The 22,397-nt window shown below is 41.5% G+C and overlaps 1 long non-coding RNA gene across 1 annotated transcript; it reads left to right on the forward strand.

Annotated features, from left to right (window-relative positions):
* Positions 1-15,359: 15,359 nt before the first annotated feature.
* LOC148011462 (uncharacterized) lies at positions 15,360-17,324 on the forward strand. Its single transcript, XR_015689269.1, has 3 exons — positions 15,360-15,713; positions 16,948-17,096; positions 17,183-17,324. It is a non-coding gene; the product is annotated as an uncharacterized LOC148011462 (long non-coding RNA).
* The last annotated feature ends 5,073 nt before the right edge of the window (positions 17,325-22,397 follow it).

The raw sequence follows: 22,397 nt of genomic DNA on the forward strand, positions 1-22,397 counted from the left end.
ACTATTGAGAGAGAGATTATGCATGAAGAGAGAGTGTATGAGTGAAAGATAGCTAAATCTATGCAAAACAATATACCTATGAGTGAGAGATTATGAGAGAAAGCTATGGAGTCTTTGAAAAAGATTACTATGTGATTATTTCCATTCATAGTGGTGTATTATCTTATATTTTTTTGGTATCTTGATAAATTATGAAGAATATGAAGAGAATAATTAATTTTGTTCAAGTTAAAGTTGTGGTAGAATTGTTTTTGTGAAGCTACGTGAAGATTTATTGTTCCTGGTGTCCTTTTCCTTGTTGTGGTCACATAAAATATGAAGAACATTCTTGTTGATGATACAAGATAGATTTTTTGCAGAAGATTCTTTGTTTTCTTGGTGTTCCTCTTAGGGCTCCATGTGTTTTTGGTGCACAGAAAATTGATTATCAATATACCACAAAAACAATAGAGATGTGCATCTTGGTGGAAATTTGTTTTGGAGAAAACTCAAGTGAAGAAACAAAGAAAATGACCATCCATGGAATATTTGGCCTTCATTGAAGAGTTTCCAGACATCATCAAGTAGAAGATTGTGAAGAAGCTTCAAGCGTTGTGGTCAATGGAAGTTCACCAGAACAAGAAGGAAAAGAGTTGTAATTTGTTCGTAGATGCTCAACAGCAAGGTACATGGGATGCTTGGTGCACTTAAAACCTTCTATTTGTCTAATTATCAATCCACTGGAAGCTAGTAGACAGAGTGTTCTTCACAACATACATTGTTGAAACCATTAGAAGTTGACATTACTATGATGATGGCATCACAACGATCCTTAAAAGAATGAGTTTTGATACCTTCAGAACTAAATATCTTCCCCTCTGTAGTGGAATGAAAGCTGAATTCAAAAGACATTGAAAAGAAGGAAGCAGAAGAAATGTTGGCAAAATATTTCTCCAGAGACTAAGGCCTTTTTAATTCTATTCTGTTGATTACAAACAAGTGGGTTGAGCTAACTTCCTGATGAATGATGTGATCAAGAAGCAAGCACTAGAACGAGTCTAGAGGTACGTGAGAAGAGAGAAGGAAAAAATCAAGGCTGAGAACCAGCTAGAAGGAGAAGCCTCCTTTGACACCCTAGCGGCACTCTTTACAGAAGTCCCAATAGCAACTCAAGGTCCCCTTCCTAGTTAGATCCATCCTGGAAATATTGATGAGTGACATGTCAACAAATGTAGTCGAGTTGCCCATCTTTAAGAAAGAGTACAATGAAGACCATGATCTTCATGTAGTAGAGTTCATGGTAGCATGTGTAGCGAAGGACACGTGAGCATTGGTTGGCGATATTTTCCATCACTTTCAAAGGCAAAACATTTCAGTGGTATGAGAGACAAGCAACATGAACTTTTCACACATGGGAGACCTGAAGTTGGCCTTCCTCACTAAATTCAGGCATGAATGTTTTGAAGAGCGCATGCAAGAGGATTTTATGAACCTGAGTCACTCCTCTGGTGAACGGGTGGAAGTGTATGTCTCTAGAATGGAATCCGTATTGAAGAGATGGACCAACCATCACTTGGTTGAAGGCATCTAGAAGGGAGTTTTTCTTAGAGGTCTACAACCACAAGTTTGTAAGTTTGTGGAATTGAAAAGACCAGTCAATCTACAAGCCATAGTGGAAGGTACAAGATTGTATGATGAAGTTGAAGCAAGGCTATCGATGACCTCACGAAGAGGAGTCTTACTTCCTCCCATGCCGCCAAGAATGGTATACCCACCAAATGCTATCCTAAGAAGTGTTCCCTATCCCTACCCTCGGATGCAAACAATGCCACACTACAGTGCACCAAATCCACAGAGTGGCCAGAGACAAGAGTACCTCAAATGATGGTTTGACCATAACAACAATGGCCTCAAACAATTCCCCCAATGGCAACTCAATAATAGAAGTGGAACCTTACCACAACTAGAACCAACAAACCCTAATCTCAACAAGAACTCTGAATTAGAACCAGAATGCAGGACCCTTTTGATCAACCCAACCAATATATGTAGTGATTATAGAGGCTTCCAAAAACCCTTCTACAAATACTCTAGGAGTAAAAAAATGAAGGATTACTTGTCCAATTCAGTTTCCAAGAATCAAGAAGGAGTTGATGGATGCACCAACATATCCACTCCTGCAAGAGGTGGAAGAGATGTGATATGATTTAATACATGGTGTGGAAAGTGCCATCAAGCGGGACATTTGGCCACTGAATGTACCAAAAAATCAGCTATTCTTCGAGCCTTTTATTCGTATTGTTTAAGGAAAAACCATACAGAAGATATCTTCTCTCTAAAGAAAATACACAAAAAGAAGAAAGAAATATGAAAAAGCAAGATTCAACTTGTTGCAATCCAAGATGACCACCAAGGATATTGGACCAAAGCCTAGAGAGTTCGGTCCTAATTTTAGCCCAAGGAGGTTCCCTCTCAAATTATAGAGGATGACATTTTGGCGATGGCTAGATATCAGAAGTGGAGTGTTACATATGTAGAGAAAGGGACATCTCACTGAATTGTCCAAACCCTAGAAGGTCCATGGACTATAAACCCTTATGCAGTCGATGCAAAGGAGAAGGCCACATTGCAAAAGACTGTCCAAGTCTAGCTCTTGTGAAAGATACCACTGACAACCTACAAAAGACCCAAGAACTTGCCTCCAATTTTTGGGAATTGAAAGTTTTTGCAATAACACATGCCAAGAAAAGAGAACCCATAGTTCCAAAAGAGAACATTTCCTCTCCCAAAATGGTGAAGTTCAACCTTTCCAAGGAGAAACAGAACAGTGTAGAGAGCAGAATAATATAGTATAGAGCACTACAGAGTGTGGAGCCATAGAAAGTCGCAGAGAGAGTCGCAGAGATAGGACGATAGGTCCAAGAGATAGAGGATATTGAAGTACCTCCAGAAGTAGAAGAAGTATACATGTTGTTGCTCTTGGAAGAAAAAGGAAAGATAAAAGTGAGTGTTGCCCCATTCCCTAGCTGGTTGGAAAAGCCTATGGATCCTATTAAAGAATATAACTTGGTCAAAGACCTAGATACCTTCAAATCAAATTTGACATTTTGACAGTTGTTGATGTTGTTTCCTAGGTGTTAAAAGAAATTCAAAAGCATACTGACAAGAAGAAGAGGCCTAAGGATTGCTTCCTCAATAACAAATAAGTCTAACAAAGCCCCAGAGCCTGTAAAAGAAGTGGAAGTGGCTAACGCCTTCATGGATCATGGTACCCCAGTGATTGGCGTGTGGATTTAAGGATGCTTTATTGTAGATGCATTGATTGACGAGGTTTCATCAGTGAATATAATGATGGATGTGACAATGAAGGATCTAGGCTTGCAAGGAATGCAAACTATAAAGTGGCTTATCAGACGACTAGCAAACCAAAGCAAAATTAAGCCTTTGGAAATTCTCCCATATGTGAAGACAACCCTCGCAAGAAGAGATTATTGATTGACCTATCTGATGGTAAAACCGAATTCCTATGGGACCTCATACACTCTACTGCTGGGAAGACCATGGCTTTTTGAAGCAAGGGCAAGGACGAATTGGTTCAAAGGAACCCTAACCCTAGGCAGGGGACCCAACAAATTAGTGTTGAAATTGTATGGATCACAAAAAGGTAATGGATCCACTTCCATTGAAGTGGTCACGGTTCTTCTATTTCTTTGAAAGAGAGTTCTTTTGGCTTACACAACTAAGAAGAGAAAAACTGTTTTCAGCCTCCGCCTGTGTGTGTATTCCCCCATTGTGCAAGCAAGAAAGCTACAAGTGAGACTCCTTCCTTCTCTCCCACAATCTTGACATGGTATCAGAGCCTTGTTCGTGGTAAGGAGCTCAAGAAAGCAAGCCAAGCTCACGGTGTTATGGTAAGAGGAGTAGTGCTGCTTTCATTTTCTGTTTTGGGAGCAGATCTCTGCAGGTAGCACAGCCGGAAATTGCAAGAGTGCATTGTCTCAGGTTGAGACGCCCTTCGCGGTGAAGCAAGAGGGCAGTATATGCTGCGGGATAGGGCTTTGGCCCTTGGTGACCCTGTTTTTTTTATTTGAGGCCATTTCGGGGCCTATTTTGGAGGCGAAAGTTTTCTGCATGCACTCAAGAAAAGGCCCAGTTTTATGATGTGCATCTATTGTTCTACAGGTCGATGAAAAGTTGCTGTAGAAATTGCATCCTATGCCTGTGCGTAGAGACATTGGGAGTTACAGAATCATCCTTGTTGCCTGTTGATGCAAAATCGTCACTAGGAGGTGACTGTGTGGTCAAATACCACTTTCGTCAGTTTTGCAGATTTGCCCTTGTGAGGCTGAAGCTGTGTTCTTTGCAGTGACAGAATTTTTTGCAGTGTTCTGTAATAGCGTCTGATTCTCTCTCACAGATTGTCACTGAAAAGCTTGACAAGAACAACTTCCAAGCATGGAAGTTTAGAATGACGAATTTCCTTATGGGAAAAGGATATTGGGAATTTGTTGCAGGAAATGAAGAAGAACCAGTTCTTCCTAATGTTCCCAATCAACAACAAATGTAGGCATTCAAAGCATGGCATGAGAGAGCTAGGAAAATTATGTAGTGGCTGTCTATCAGTATTTCAAACTCTATGATTGTGCATATTCAGGATGCAAGTACGCCAAAGGAGGCATGGGATACTTTGTCAAAAATGTATAGCACAAATACGCAAGCCAAGAAAATGCAGCTCAAGCAAGAGTTGCATAATGTGCAAAGAGAAAGTATGAGCATCAATGACTACCACATGAAGGTGAAGAAGATTGCAGATGCACTTGCTTCCATTGGGTCGCCAGTGGAAGATGATGATTTAGTTTCTGTGACCTTGAATGGTCTAGGAAAGGATTATGCACAGTTTCGGACATCCATTTCAGTTCGTGAAAGATTTCCTAATTTTGAGGAGTTGATTGCTTTTCTAATTTCTGAGGAGCAGAGAAATGGTGGTGCATCTTCTTCAGGAGGAACTTCAAAAGAAACTGTCTTCTACTCAAATGCTGGAAGAGGTAGAGGCAGAGGTAGAGGAGGCCGATTTGGAGGCCGTGGTAGAAATCAAAAAATGCAGCAAACTCAAGATTACCAGTCCTATGGAGGAGAACGTGGTAACTCTAGAGGCAGGGGGAGCCAAAGAGGTCGTGGTGGATGGCAAAGAGGCCAAAATGCAAACAGTAATGTTGAATGCTACTACTGTGGTAAAATGGGTCATATGGCTAAAGACTGCTATAAAAAGCAGAATGACATCATGAATGGGAAATTGCAACAAGGGAATTATGCATCTTCTAGTAGACAGGGTGATGACAGAAATGAGCATTTGTTTATGGTGCAGCACATGAACAATTCTGTGACAAGTGCAGAAGAAAGCAACGATGTATGGTATGTTGACTCAGGTGCATCAAACCACATGACAGGTCATGCAGAATGGATGGAGGATGCAAGGAAAATGGAAAAACCAGGATTTGTGGAGACTGGTGATGATACTGCACATCCTATTGTGCAGATTGGAAAAATTCCTTTGTCTATGCAGGATGGGAAAAAGAAATACCTGTCCAATGTATTTCATGTCCCGAATATCACCAAAAATCTGGTTTCTGTTGGTCAAATGGTTGAGCAGGGCTTGTAGGTCATATTTAATCCTCATAGATGCTTTGTTGAGGATATGAAAAATAAAGGTCGCTTGATAGCAAAAGGAAAGAAGAAGGGCAGAATGTTTACGTTGGATGCAGACATGCCTGAATTGAGTGCAGCAATGTTTGCACATGGGACCGGTGTAGTTGCAGATATTGATATCTGGCATAAACGCATTGGTCATGTTAATGTACAACGACTTAAATCAATGCAGGCCCAAAATATTGTTGCAGGATTGCCTAAATTCAAGGTTGCAGAAATGCATAAGGTATGTGAAGCCTGTCAATTTGGAAAACAGGAAAGGAAACCATTTTCTAGACATGTTCAAGAGAGTGAGAAGCCATTGGAATTAATCCACTCTGATGTGTGGACTACTAAAGCTGCATCTCTTGGAGGCTGTTATTATTTTGTCACTTTTATTGATGACTATAGTAGAAAAGTTTGGGTGTATTTCATGAAAAAGAAAAGTGAAGTTTTTGGGCATTTCAAAACTCTTAAAGCTATGGTTGAAAAAGAAACAGGTCTGCAAATAAAATGCCTAAGGTCAGATGGAGGGGGAGAGTACCTCTCAAATGAGTTTGCAAGGTTCCTGCAGAAGCATGGCATAAAGCAGCAATATTCATGCAGTCATACCCCACAACAAAATGGAATTGCAGAAAGGAAAAACAGGCATATTGGAGAGGTATCTCGCGCCATGCTCAATGAAAAAGACTTGCCAGATTTTTATTGGGCTGAGGCAGTTGTTACAGTAGTCTACATAATGAACAGGACTCCCACTGCAGCAATACATGGGATGACTCCAGAGGAGAGGTATATTGGTAGGAAACCAGATATTTCTCATTTGAAAATTTTTGGTTGCATTGCCTATGTACATGTGCCAGATGAGTTGAGATCCAAGTTGGATCCAAAAGCTGAGAAGTGCATCTTTATTGGTTACTCTTTGCAGCAAAAAGGGTATAGATACTATAACCCTTCTACTCGTAAGTTTACAGTGAGCAGAGATGTTGTTTTTGATGAGATGAGTAGCTGGTATAAACCAGTAAATGTGATTGATGATGTAGATGCACAAAATGGTAATGCTGCACAGAATTCACAACAGCAGTCACAAAATATTAGTGGATCTAGAGCGTCCTCTAGCAGTGGTTCACATTCTTCGCCATGGACAGGCAGATTGAGATCAGAAGAATCTTCTCAAAGCAATGCAGATAGTGGTATGCATGTATCACGAAAAGGAAAAGAGAAGGTTGATCAGCCCATGTTTGATGTGAATGCAGGTCACTCTTATGTGGATGGTGAATCCAGTGGCTCAGAACAGAGCATTGATGATGAGTTGGGTATTCCTTCTATTGTTACACCTGGAGTAAGGAAGACCAGGGATGTTTTGAGAGCACATGGGAGTGAACCTACTTTGTGCAGGTCTACTAGAGCTAGATATCTTGTGGATAGACTGAAATATGATGGATTTACAACCATTCACTATGCATATATGGTCAAAGTGATACAAGAACCAGAACCCACTTCTTTTGAGCAAGCCATGGGAAAAGAAAAATGGGAGAAAGCTATGGATGAAGAAATGGATGCCTTGGAAGCAAATGCTACATGGGAGTTGGTACCTTTGCCTAAAGGTAAGAATGCAATTGGTTGTAAGTGGGTTTATAAGGTGAAGCACAATGCAGATGGTTCTGTGAACAGATACAAGGCAAGATTAGTAGTCAAGGGTTATGCACAAACATATGGCATTGACTATGAAGAAACATTCAGTTCGGTTGCAAGGATGGCAACCGTAAGAGCAGTCATTGCTATGGCTGCATCAAAGGGATGGTCTTTACATCAGATGGATGTAAAGAATGCCTTCTTGCATGGTGATTTGCAAGAAGAGGTCTATATGGAGCAGCCACCAGGTTATGTGCATGCTGTTCATCCTGAGTTTGTTTGCAAGTTGAAAAAAGCTTTGTATGGCTTGAAGCAAGCACCTAGAGCATGGTCTGACAAAATAGGACAGTATCTTGTCACTATTGGCTTTTAGATTTCCAAGGCAGATTTCTCACTTTATGTGAGAAAAACAAAGAAAGGTATTATGCAACTTGTCATTTATGTTGATGATTTGATTATGACAGGTGACAGTGATGAAGATATCCTTTATGTGAAAATGCTATTGAAGCAGAAGTTTGAGATGAAGGATTTGGGAGAGCTACGTTATTTCTTGGGCATTGAGGTGATTAGATCACCAAGTAGGATATAGCTCTTGCAGAGGCAGTATGGATTGGACATGCTGTCCAAATATGGGATGACAGGCTGTAAGCCTATTTTAGTTTCTTTGGAGCAGAATGTGAAGCTGAGCGCAGATGCAGGTGAGCTTCTGGAAGACCCTACTATGTACAGACGCATAGTAGGAAGCTTGATTTATATGACTATTACCAGGCCAGATTTGAGCTATGCTGTTGGATTGGTAAGTCAGTTTATGCAGGCTCAAAGGAAACCGCATTTGGATGCGGCTAGACGCATACTTAGGTATGTGAAGTCCACATTGCAGTATGGACTATTTTATGAGACTGGGGTTCAGATACACTTGCATGGATACACTGATGCTGATTGGGCTGGTAGCATTTCTGATAGACGATCTACCAGTGGATATGTGTTCTCTTTTGGGAGTGCTACAGTCACTTGGAGCAGCAAGAAACAGCCTACAGTTGCCTTGTCCAGCACAGAGGCTGAGTACAGGGGTGCAGCAATGGCTGCATGTGAGGTAGCTTGGTTGCATAAGCTACTTTATGATATGCATCAGCCTACAGATGGGCCAGTTGTCATTTATTGTGACAACATGAGTAGTATACACTTGGCAAATAACCCAGTCTATCATACTAGAACAAAGCACATTGAGGTGCATTATCACTATGTGCGGGAGAGGGTTTTACCAGGTCTTATTGATCTAGTTTATGTCAGCACAGAGGATCAGGTAGCTGACATATTTACGAAGGCATTGGGCGCAGAGAAGCTGCGCAAGTTCAGAGACCTGCTTGGTGTGTAGGAATTGGGATTGAGCTCGAGGGAGAGTGTTGAGATATCGAGCTCCACTCGTGATATGCCAGGGTGACCGTTGTGTATTTATGTCACCGACTTGTCAGTTGTAGATGCGGTTGGTACACCGCCCATGAATAATAGCTAGATGACAGCTATCCTTATCTACTCTAGTTCGTGGCTCAGTTAGTATGCCACCTTAGTTAGTTGTCTTTGGTTTGAGACCCATATATAGGGTTCTTCTATTTCTTTGTAAGAGAGTTCTTTTGGCTTACACAACTAAGAAGAGAAAAACTGTTTTCAGCCTCCACCTGTATGTGTATTTCCCCATTGTGCAAGCAAGAAAGCTACAAGTGTGACTCCTTCCTTCTCTCCCACAATCTTGACATGTATGTATGTATGTATGTATGTATGTATGTATGTATGTATGTATGTATGTATGTATGTGTGTGTGTGTGTGTGTATCGTTCATGGGAGAAAAAGACTTTGGTCCCAGCCATGCCGACCTATTTTTTGAGAAAAGGCGGATACACCCTCCGGAGTAGGGAAAAAAGAGGAAAAAAACCAAAAGAAGAGAAAAAAATAACAAAAACAAAATCAAAACTATTATGGAAGAAAATGAAGAAATTTTCCATCATAACGAGCCTCGTTCCAAGAAAAGGTGGCAACCACCCTTGGACAGGAAACTAGTTATGAAAAAGGTGGTAACACTTCGTAGTAGTCCAAGACAACTGAATCACTAGCAAAACTCTTCCAGAAGCAGTTCCAAAGCCACCTCCCTTGGTGCACTAAATCTTGTAACTTCCTCACTGCTTCTGACTCCTATCATAGGAGACAATATTTTCAATGTGCAATCCAAGTACCAGATTTGTTGGCTACCTCCTTGGGTATGCCTCTTCATCAACCAATCCAAATTGACATAATTAACTGCACGAAGCCGATCTTCATCGACAAACCTTGAGTGATGAGAGCTTTCATCCTAACCGGATGGGGTTGTGAGTATGGACTGCCCTTTGTAATCATCAACAAAGCATGAGATAGAGGGTGGGATGAGTGTCGACTCACGAGTCTCCTTGCTCTTTATATTCAAATGAGAGGTGAGACATGTGAATGGAGCGTTGCCCTTCCTTCTCGCATCGTATGCCGGCATAAGGAGGGGTGCACTATTGCACCATCAATTGCGCACAAAAGGAATAAAACCTTCACATACATGGCAGTGAGGAGTCAATCAATGGGAGCGTGAATGATTTTCCCTTCATCAACTGAGAGGTGAGATTTGAGGGACATTTCGACAATTGGAGTTAGGTACGTAGTGTATAATGAGGGTTTTTCCTAGAACTAGTTTCTTTAAATATACAAGAAATTGAGAAGAAATTTTATTGCTACTACTAATCATTTTGGTAGATGATTATCCCATTTACATTTCTTCATCTTTGCTTTGTTCAAAGGAAAAGTGAAATAAGCTCTAGTACTAAGTCAAAGTATGGAGATATAGTAGTAATGAATAGAGTTATACTCATATCAACACATGAAACCTTGCTTTGTTCAAAGGAAAAATGAAATACATTATAGTAATAAGTCAAAGTCTAGACATAGTAGTAATGAATAGAGTTATACACATGCCAATACATGAAGCCTTGAATCAAATTGCTAAATTTCTAAACTTTATCTACCAAGTATTTGGTGATGCATTAGGTCACATTTTAAACATGTACTAACCTTAAACAAATTTAATATGATTATTCATTAAAGTAATTATATCTCATCACCATTAGGTAAAGGTGGTTTGTGAGCTCATGTAGGCATGGGCTAAATAGGTTTGTAAGTGTTGTAAAACCATTGGAAAGAGTAATTATTCATCGTTATGAATTGAGTTAGAGTTTTATAGAAAATTTAACAAGTCTGACATTAGACAAGTTGTCAAACCATTTAACCATGAGAAAATTATGTATAAAATTTATTTGAAGATAGGGGAATGCATTTACATTGAAGGTTTTTAATTGGATGATCATCTTATTAGAATGTTTTTAAATAAGAAAGAAACTAAGGTAGTCAAAAAGAAAAAAGTTCATTACTATAGTCTTTCTTGAAAAGAATCGTTGAATAACATCCATCAAATTCTAAACATATATCAATGTTTCAAGACTAGTGATGTGAAATGCATGTCATGTTAGTTCTCAAATATCCATGTTGTATGAAGTACTCTCAGTTCTCAAATATCCATGTTGCATCAAGTACTCTTGGTTCTGGAATTTAAAAGCCTTATTGAGTACTTTATGGTGTCAATGTTACACTTGGCCTTATTTTCCTTACCAAGGAGGGGTAAGTAAGGCAACATTGAATGGTAGTTTTGCTTTGGAGGATCACTAGGGTCCTACGGGCAATCAATCCTTAAATTGGCGAGGCTAGGCCTTGAGGGTTTGTTAGCATTGCATGTTTAAGGCATATGCCATTGCAATGCTAGGGAGACAAGGTGATTGTTCTTTGGGTAATCGGTAGGGAGGCAAGGTGATTGTTCTTTGAGTGATTACCCCTAGTGAACTTGAGTTAAATAACGTAGTGTTACGAAGAATGGTGATTGCTAACTTGAGTTAGGGCTTCTCTTAGGACAGGCTGCTAATCGGAAAAGATTAATGCTCAGTTGTAAGAGCATGCACTCTTTTTTCTTAAAACCATGGTAGTCTTTCGAACTGTTTAGCATACATACTCATTTCGACGGTACTGTGTGACTAAGGTGCTGTTGCATGCGGCTCTACGAAATGAAGTGTGTATTTATCGTACAGCTGCAGGTCTGCGAAGTCAGTGGCGACGTCCATCGGGAGGACACTCGTGGTTGGTGGGTTGATATACATAGCTGAGTTGTGGGAATAGTTGCAAGCTTCGGTGGAGAAACACAGCCAAGGGTAACACGTAGAGGCGGCATTATACCTCACAAAGGGGACAAGGCTATTGTAGGGGCCCGTCCGAGCGACCGGGATGGTGATATCCGAGGCTGTGTGATAGTGGAAGTCGAGCGTGACGGGGAATGCGAGGGGGAGGTTGGCGAGATCGAGGTCGGGCTTGTCACACGTGTTTAGCACGGTGAGGAAGAGGGAAGGGGCGGAGGGGGCACGTGTGGGGGAGGGGGCACGCACCCCCTCCCACTGAGGGACGTGGGATGGGGAGGGCGCCTCCGCCTCCGCGTCCGCGACGTGGCGCAGCCTGCGGCGGGCGGCGGCAGCCCTTGGGCTGGCTGGCGCCGGCGCCTGCTCAATCCCGGCGGCCTGGGCGCGCGCAACGACACGCCTGTCCATTTCTTGGAGGAAGACTGGGAGGTGAGCGCGTATCATTTCTGCGATCTCGGGGGGGTCGACATCTCCGGCGGGATACCTGTCCTTCGCGTACTGCCGTGCGGCCCCCCGGATCTCCGCTACCTTGCCTTTGTCCCTGCCCTCTGTCCGGACAATGGCGTCGCGCACCCCCGTCCAGTAGTCGTTGGTGACGTCGCGGTAAGGGGGCAGCAGGTTCACCAGCTCGGGCAGCACGTGCCCCCAGTCCAGGAAGCGGTTGAGGGCTATATCATCAGACCCCTGGTGCATGACGCTGGCGCAGAAGTTGTACACCAGGGCCGCCTTGGTGATGCTCTTGAACAGCCCCAAGTGAAGGTTCTTGGACGTCCGCGGGATCTTCATCTCCACCTGGAAGGCCGACTTCCTGGGCTTGAGCTGCACACCTGTCCACCTCCCTTCCCCGAATATTCGGTCCACGTACGTCAGTTGTTTCTGCTGGACCTCCTCCTCCTCCTCCTCCTCCTCCTCCTCCTCTTGCGCCGCCTCCTCCTCCTCTTCCTGTTGCCCCTGCCCGGCCCGCGCCTGCGCAGCCCGCCGCCCCCGCCCCCGCCCCCGCCCTCCTCTCACCATTGTCCTCTTGCTCGTCGATCCCTCTCTCTCTCTCTCTCTCTCTCTCTCTAGACTGAGCACATGGTGGCGACCGGCTGCTGCTGTGGTAAGGTTGAACGGGCGTTCGCTGAGATGGATTGAAGGATTGCCTGCGGTGGGATCGAAGAGGCGTTCGGTAAGATGAATTGAAGGATTCGCTGCACTGCGGCAACGCGGTGATTCTGCGGTGGAGATAAACGGGCGTCTGCTGAGGTGGATAGAGGATTGCCTGCACTGCAGCGGCAAGGTTTGCGATCCAAGATTCCCCTCCCTTCACCCTGGCGCGCGACTAGGGAGAGAACTTTCGCCGCGGCTGCCAGGGCTGTCGCGCGAAAGGTTGTGCCCTTTATTTTCTCATTTTTTTTCAAAAAAATGCGTTTTTATTGCCCTTTCGGGGGAAATTTTCAACGGGGCCGCCAAGTTGTGGGATTTAATCCTTAGACTCGCCCACGAGGCTGGAGCATGCCTTTTATTTTCTATTCTTTTCTTTTGAGAAACGAGTAAGAAAAGCAATTCATTATTCATCCACCCTCGAAAATCTTCATGGAAAACGAGGTTTGATGTAGATTGAATTGTAACATTTTGAAATAAGAAACCTTTCAAATCTTATTCTTATTACTATATTATTTTTGTTGTAAGTTCGAAAAGCCACGAACCTCCAGAGGACTTCCCAAACCTACCCCGTTTTTCAATCAAAACCTCATCTTCCCCTCTCTTTCTCACTTGTGATTTCTCATTTTCTCTTCCTAACAAGCTGGCTCTAGGACTTGGTGAGACATTCACGCGGTCTTAACACACTCTATACTATCAGATTGGTTAGTGTATGTGGCATTAGGACTTGGGGGTCTTAATACAGATTTTTCTAGCAAGCTAGTCAGTGTCTGCCCATCTAGTCTTGGTAGGGGTCCTTTTGGTTTATTGTTTGGATTACATTTGAGTCCATCCTCAACTCAAATACATTTGAGGAGTGGAGGTGTTACTGGGCTTATGATTGAGGATCGTTTGTTTGGGAAGGCTCAAGGGGCATTGGAAGGATTGGTGGGATTCTCCTTGAACTAGATGGCAAAGGCATCTTTGCCATGTTCACGTACCTCCACTTTCGAAATCCAAGTGGCTTCCTTGAGATGACATCCGTGCCACTTAGTGAGATACTTAGGGTATCCTTTTTGTTCTCTGCATTGGAGGATTGCTTCTACTTCGAAGGGGACGTTGGAATAGAGCATTGGTACCTACTGCCCCCATTGGCTGCTGTCAGGATAGAACTTGCGCAGAAGACGAGCATGAAAAGCATTATGAACATAGATACTTTCTTGCAGGTCGAGTTTGTAGGTGACTTCATTCAGCACTTGAGTGATGTAGAAGGGTCGGTGATTGAACTTGGGGCTCATATTCTTTGGGAGTGACATATTCTTAGAGCTAACTAGGACCATGTCACCTTTAGTGAAAAAACAGCCTTACTACAAGAGAAAGGCCCTATAGACGCGCACTGTACACGCGAAAAAGCGGGCGTGTTTATAAGCGCGTGTATCAGCGCGTCTATTCACGCTAGTATAAAAAACGTGTCTATATATCCGCGCTGATAAACGCGCTTATAGATGCAAAAATAAACGCACATATTTTTCATTTCTCATAAAGTCCCTGAATATGACCAAACCTCTTAACAGCTAGTATTTGTTTGAATAGGGCATGATTGGATGTATATACGACATAATTACACCTGAATCATACGCTAGGACATGATATACATATATAGGATCATACGGACATGATATACATGTATATACGACATGATATACATGCATAGGACATTATATACATTACCAACTTTACTTATTTTTTAGTATTACAAATATACATCCAATCATTCAAAGCTAATTATATATATGTGATTTCATGCCCTATATACATCCAATCATGCCCTATACAAATGTGATTGGATAGGGCATGATGATTGGATGTATATATAGATCAAAGGTTGACTTGTGCATTTGCAATATATATATATATATATATATATATATATATATATATATAGAGAACTGATCAATACACTCACATGTCTCATTTGTTGTACACTTAACCTAGCCATGCATGCCAATTCATAGCATGAGTAGATTGATGTAAATCGGTTGGCTTGTGCATGTGCAAGCTATTCCAATCATGTCAAGGTACACTTATAGCTCACATATAATTTTAGATAAGGTGGACCACATGTAGCCAATGTGCACATGTTCTCTTTTCATCATCTTTAGCCAGTGTGTCCACTTGTTGGTGACTAATATCAATAAGCCAACTACAAATCTCTTATCTATGAAATGTATAAGTAAATTAACTTGGTTAATTTGATGAGGCCAATTTTTCCTTCCATGGACAGTGTGGTTGGCTATATTCTACTTCTAGGTTATAGGAACTTACAGAAGTCAATGGAGCATCCTAAAAATGACGATACTTTAATTACTATATCAAGTCACTTCATGTACATACCTTTGATTGATTGATGGATAATATGCCTTTCTCCATCTCTTTCGTATACACCTTCATTGCATTATCTCTCTCTAGCTAAAAACCATTCGTGGTTTATCCACCTATTGATACTTGCATGCAATTGTAAGTGGGATGGTCCAGTAAGTCACTACATATGTGCCAATTGACTTGCCAATGTGTTATCTCTTATCCTCAAACTTTGTTATATATGTCACCAGATAGGTCAATTGATTCCCAAAATGCATGCATTGATTCCCTAAATTGTTCTTGCGCGTCTGTAAGAGCGTGTAATAGGCATTATCTGCGTATATATACGCGCAATTACATGTGCTTACAGATGCACCACGCAGGTATAGAAAAATTTAAAAAAATTTGTGGCTTTCTTTTCAAACCTATGCTTTCCTGCGTTTTTTGTGTGTTTTCTGCAGTTCGAGCTCGACATCACTACTCTGTCTATCTATCACTTCATGAAGACAATGAGGCAAGAAAATAAGAGTAAAAAGAGGACAGGAGGAAAGAAGAGCCAAAGAGTAAAGAACAAGAGCCAAACAACAAGGAAGAGAAGAAGATTCAAGCAACTTACCAAGGGAAGGGAGAAGGAGGACAAGGAGCTTGCAACCTAGACGCCATCCATTGGAACAAGCAAAGAAGGTGAGTTCTTCTTCTCTCTCTCAATCTTGTTTGCTTTCTCTGTTTGTTTGTCTCTCTCTTCTCTCTCTTCACATGCTAGATCTTGTCATCTATGGAGGTTTTTTTGCACGTTTTTTAAGCAAGTTTGAAAAGAAATGGTCCGACTGTGCGCGTCTGTCAGTGCTCCAGATGACAGTGTAGATACAGGTATAGATGCAAAAATAGACGCGCTAACACACGCCCCCATAGAGATGCAGATATGGACGTGCACAGAGACGCATGTATAGACACTGCATGTAATATGTTTTATCTGCACAGGGTAATATGATTTTTCTTGTGTAGATGTGGAATCTTGGATCCTCCAGCACCCCATTCAACAAGGAGCAATTCATGGGGGAGATGACCAATTATCTTGGTTTTCCTCCCACTGCAGAGGAGGTTTTTAGTGTGATGTCTGGGACACCTATCACATCTTTGCCTACACAGGGATCAGCTGAGGTACATGGATCGGCTAAAGCACGTGCATCTGCAGAAGCACGTGTATCGAGTGAGGTAGAGGGTAGTGCACGTCGAGGGAGGAGGGAGAGTCGTGCGGGAGGACGAGGAGGTCGAGGGCTTTGTGGGGGTTGCCTAGGTGGTGGGTCTCGATCACCCTCACCAGAAAATGAGAGAGGTGAGCCTCCACAAATGTACTACTCTATCACTGATGTATCTTGCATGACTTTGAGGGGAGGAAAGTGATAGCCTACTTGAGGAGTGTTGTGCATGCCACATACAAAGATTGCATGATTCCCTTTAAGTACAAAAAAAAAGGTGTGGCAAGAGGTGCTGCGGACAATACATAAAGGGTACCCTAATCCCGAGAATTCACGATTCTCAGATGATTGGGGACTGTCAAAGGTGAGAGACACGCTTCATAACAAGAGGTCTCACCTTATGACGCGTGCCAAGGAGTCATTGCGGAGACAAGAGCAGGGGCGCCCTGGATATGGCCAACCACCCAATTGCTACCGCAAGGAGTGGAAAGAGGCCAAGAAGAGAGCAGCAGAGAAAATGGCAAGTCGCCAGCATGCAGAGGCGTGACGTATCCAGATGGCAACCATGGGATTGTTGCATTATGGATTGGGTGGCAAGGAGTCATGGGAGGCTCAGTTTATAAGTATTATTTGATTTTTTTTAAAATTAAATTTTTAAATTTGTTTCACTTCATTATGTAGTGTGTTTTAATACGTTGTATATTCAAATTGTTTTGTAGTATTATATCTTGGTAGGATGCCTACTCCTAGAGAGGTAGGCTACCATCGAGGTCATAACCGGGCGTCCACTTGGTAGCATTTCTACGAGAAGGGACTCATCACGGAGGAGCAATATAATCGCGCCATGAGGATTCCACCACCAAAAGAAGTATGTTTTATTTTTTACATGAAAAGTATAGATAACTCTAATTTATTATTTGTAATAGTATTTATATACCTTAATCCTTTGTGCAGGCGAACCCTGATGCAATTGAGGATAGCGAAGGGGGGACTAGCAGTAGCGATGGCGGCAACGGCAGCGGCACAGGCAGCGATGGTGGTAGCGATGATTATGCCTCTTCTGAGGAGATATAGAGGAGCCCCATGCATGCATGCCTCCCCTTGGCTTGTAATTTTCATTTTTGATATATATTACTTTCAGCTAGTGCTTGCGACCATGACGTCACAAGCACTAGAACTCATAATGTAAAAATGTTTCATCTATATATATGAAATTTCGTGTTCTATATACATTGTTTTGTTTTCAGTATCCAATCTTCGAAATAATCTTTCTCTGTTTTCCCTAAGCATACAATTTGATGTCGACGGGGGGAAAAAAACCAGAGAGCATGTGGCTTGCAAAGCCACATGCTCTCTGGTTTTTTTTTTCATACCTCTGTTTTGCACGTCTATCAGCGCATCTAAATTGCAGGATAAATGCGCGTCTATTCTCCTCAAAAACTTGCAGAGTAAACACGTTTTTAGATGCGTAGATACATGCGTGTAAAGACGCACAATATGAATATATCCACTTTTTTATAAATATGATTATATGTTTATGTAGTGCGTTGTCGTCGCGTTAAGAGTTGAAGGTCTACCACCGGGGCTTTTAGTGCAGAAGAAGAGTTTAGGATTCAAGATTCGGGAAGGGAAAATGGATTGGGGTTGAATTAGATCCGGGATTTAGAAATGATTTAGGTACGGAAGAAGAGTACAAGCCTTTTCACTATGTACTTAGCATACATGAATAGAATGAATAAGACTAACTTGATTACATCAAATGCCTCTTGATACATACATCATATCATAAAGGATATTTTGAGATTCTCAATTCATTTATGAATGTCAAATGCAAGCTCTAATGGCATTTATTTCAAGTACATAGATGGATTTCAACCCTTTGGTTCAAGTATATTGTCGATAGATTCAAATGCATCCAAGATTTGGACCAAAGATACATGAAATGAATTGAAAAGGTATAATTTTAGCTTCAACCATGTTTTAAAACAGAAAATTCCAGTCCATAATCAAGTTCAAAATGAGTGCATAAACTCAAGAGGAAACACTTCTAATCATTCATGAACAATGTCCTGAAGAAAAGAGGTCATTTCCTTCCATTACAACCACAAAAATCCCATTTTTGCTCATAAAAATGGACCATAACAGTGGGCTGCCCTGTTTATGACTGGTTATTTTAGCCCATAACAGCCCATAAGTCTTCAATATCATCACCCTTTGCTTGCCCCAAAGTCACTCAAGTACTTGGGTACAAGTCGGGCTTCATTGGACCAAGAATAAGGTAAACAAAATGAGAGAAGTCGTGCCTAAGAGCAGGCTGAATACTCTTCTCTGAGATTTTCCTCTTTTATAGACTCTTTCAGCATGCATTTTCGTCAGACCAAAGAGGCAGAGAAGTGGAGCTCTCACCATGTTTACATCTTCAGTGGTTGGGCCTGTTGATCTTCAACTTCTTTCCCCCTTCATAACTTGTAGTGCATGTACTAGATATCCCTGTCACAGTGCTCTGATCACTCCATTAAGTGATGCACTAGGAATATTGGTCTCTAAATGGTCTCATGGCCATGTTAGATTATCATCAACACTTAAAGAAAAGTGAGTCATTCATTTATTGACATGAATTTAATAAATAGAGAATACGTAATAAGCAATCAATTTAGTGACTTTGGGTATCAGGGTCCATGTATTGTTGTTGAGGTTGGTATTGAATATGTTCTAGTTCCCCTGGGTTGTCCTCATGTCTTCCAAGTCCATTAGTGTTTCAATCATTCTCATGGCCTCAGCTAAGCTGGTTGGCTTCTGCCTCTCTATGTCTCTTCTAGTCCATTCTTGCATCCCAAATAAGAATCCATGTAATTTGGTCTCAGTGTCTATGTTGGGTAGTTGTAGCATGATCTACCTATATTTGCTGACATAGTCCTTCATCTTCTCTTATGTTTGCTTGAGGTTTCTCCATTCATCTCTACCTTTGAATTTTTTCATCTTTGGAATGAAGTAATCTTTAAGTTCCTCTTGGAGTTCTTTCCATGAAAAGATTGTGTGTTCCTACTCCTCTTCCAGTAGGTACCAGCTAGTAATGTCCTCCTCCAAGTAGATGATTGCCACCTCTACTTTCCTATCTTAGGTGATCCTGGGATTCTTGACATGCCCTCCAACTGCCTCTCCAATTTGGCTACCTTCTTCTCTTAGGCTACTCTCCATTCTTTCCCTCTACTCTTCTTTCTCTCTTCCAATGTTAGGATGGGTACATTCTCTCCGTTTTTCTCCATGTGGTTGGTGGGGGTTGTCGACGCGGCGAAGCCATGTTTCGCCTTTGGGTGATGGTGGTACCGCGGGGAAGTCGGGTCACGTCTTCATATGGCGGATGGTGTCGGGGTCACCATGCTTGGGTGTCACGTCTGGATCGACGCAACTGGGGTCAATGCGAAGTGGGGTGTCGCAATATGGGGTGATACGACGTGGGTCATTTCAGCTCACTCTCTTTGGGGCACTGGATATTCTCTCCTGCCTCTGTGAACACTCCTTCATTTCGAGCAAGAGTTGCTCTAATACCAAGTGTGATGCGCCTATACTTGTAACTCACTCAACACGGCACAGAAAGGTAACACGAGATGTGAGAGCAATGTATACTCTTGTATTATTCAATCAAAGAAATGGTAGAACATAGGCACATCCCAAGACTACACCCTCGTGATGCCGCACATAAGAGGGTTCACCATTGGGTACAGGGAATCACACGTAGAGTGGAAACCAAGCAGGGCTTAGAGTCACTACTACTCTCTATATAGGTGTTTCTAGTGATAATACCATGGTATAATTACAAAGCCCTTATAGCCCATCCTCACCTTCCTTTTTAAAATTAAAACCCCCTCCCCTCTCTCTCACTTAAAATCTATCTCTTTCTTTTTCCCCTCCCCTTTTTAATTAAATTCCTCCCCCTTCCCCCCCTCTCTCATGTGTAGGGCCTACGTTCTCTCTCTCTCTCTCTCTCTCTCTCTCTCTCTCTCTCTCTCTCCTTTAATTAAATCAAACTTCTTTTTAAATCAAAAGTTTCTCTCTCTCTCTCTCTCTCTCTCAGTTAGATTAAACTTTTTAATTTGAATTTTTAACTATTTTTAAAATATTTTTTTATTTTAAAAATTTTCAACATAATTTTTCACACACTTTGAGAGAGAGAGAGAGAAGAGGAAGAAGAAGAAGGATAAAAAGAAGAAGACATGGAGAGGAGGGGGAGAAATAGGAAATAGAATAGTCTTTTTTAAATTGAACATTTTTCTTCTCTCCCTCTCCCCCTCTCTCTCATATGTAGGGCCTATGTTCTCTCTCTCTCTCTCTCTCTCTCTGAGTTAGATTAAATTTATTTATTTATTTTTAATGAAAAATATTTAATTTTTTTAATTTAAAATTTTTGAACATAATTTTGCACACACTTTGAGAAGGAGATAGAAGAGAGAAGAAGAAGAAAAAAAAAAAGATCAAAAGAAGAATACATAGAGAGGAGGGGGAAAAGAGGAAATAGAATAGTCTTTTTTAAATTAAACATTTTTCTTATCCTCCTCTCCCTCATGTGTAAGGCGTAGGTTCTCTCTCTCTCTCTCTCTCTCTCTCTCACAGTTAGATTAGACTTTTAAATTTAAACTTTATTTTTAATTAAATATTTTTTAAATATATTTTAAATGTAAAGTTATTTGGATATAGTTTTTCACACTTTCAAAACCTCCCTTTTTCAATCAAAACCCCCTCCCCTACCCTCTTTCTCATGTGTAATCTCTCCTTTTCTCTTCCCTCTCCCTTCCTTTTTAAAATTAAAATTCCCTCCCCTCTCTCTCACTTATAATCTCTCTCTTTCTTTTCCCCCTCCCTCCTCTCTCTCTCATATGTAGGGCCTAGGTTCTCTCTCTCTCTCTCTCTCTCTCTCTCTCTCTCTCTTTGTGAGTTAGATTAAAGATTTGAATTTTGTTTTAGGTTCGGAATCCAAAATCGAACTCATCCCAATTTTTGCCCCACCGGCTAGAGCCCCTTATCACATGAATTACATAGAACTTATGGAATTGAAGGAGCAGCCACATGAATTAGAAGAACAAGGTTTCATCCACCCCAACAAAATCCCCTTTGGTGCCCCAATGTTGTTTGCTAAGAAAAAGGATGGAGGGGCTTAGACTATGTGTAGATTATAGGGCCCTTAATAAAATCACCATAAAAAACAAATATTACATGTCCCTAGTGAAGGACCTCTTAGAAGCCAAGTAGACCTTAGGTCACGATACCACTAGATTTGCATAGCAAAAGAAGATATCCCCAAAACAGCTTTCCATACCTGATATGATAGTTTGGAATGGTTAGTCTCAGAAATTAGGCTAAGTAATGGGCCAGGCACATTTTGTGGCCTCATGGATGGAGTCTTTAGACTCGAGATAGATATCATTCTCATTATCTACGTCATCAATTATCTACTAGTCTATAGCAGATGTGGCAACATAAGCTATATGCCAAACCAGAAAAATGTAAGTTTGTTGTAAAAGAGTTAGCATTCCTAGGCTTCATTGTAGGAGCAACTAGTATCAAAGTGGACCCTAAAAAAATAGAAGCTATTCAGAAATGGCATGTATTGAAGACTATATGGAAGTATGGGAGTTCCTCTGCTTCACAATATTTTGTAGAAGGTTCATTAAGGATTACAACCTCACCACAGCACCACTATCCCACCTCACCAAAGAAGATAACATCTTTACATGGGGTAGCAAGCAATAGGATGCTTTTGAACAAATAAAGAAATGCATGAGTCAAACCCCTATCTTGAGATATTCATAGATGCGTCCAACTATGGCATTAGGGGTATACTGGTGCAAGAAGGCCACCCCATCGCTTATGAATCTAACAAGTTCACAGATGCGGAAACCAAGTGGAGCACACATGAGAAGGAAATGCTCGTGGTCATCCACTACCTCAGAAAATGGAAGCATTATGTTCAAGACAAACACATAGTAGTATTCACCAACAACATCTCCCTTAAATATCCCAACCCAAGCTATTGGCCAAACAAGCTCGCTGGCTAGACTTCCTAGCTGAATTTGACTTGGAGATAAAACACAAGCCCTGCTCCACCAACAAAATAGCAGATGCCTTGAGCTATAAAACTGATTTGAAAGTCATCAATGTGGTCAATAGCAAC

The sequence above is a fragment of the Lygodium microphyllum genome, chromosome 28 (genome assembly GCF_053477565.2).
Source record: "Lygodium microphyllum isolate KBCC chromosome 28, Lygodium_microphyllum_v1.1.10, whole genome shotgun sequence".
Taxonomy (NCBI): Eukaryota; Viridiplantae; Streptophyta; class Polypodiopsida; order Schizaeales; family Lygodiaceae; genus Lygodium; species Lygodium microphyllum.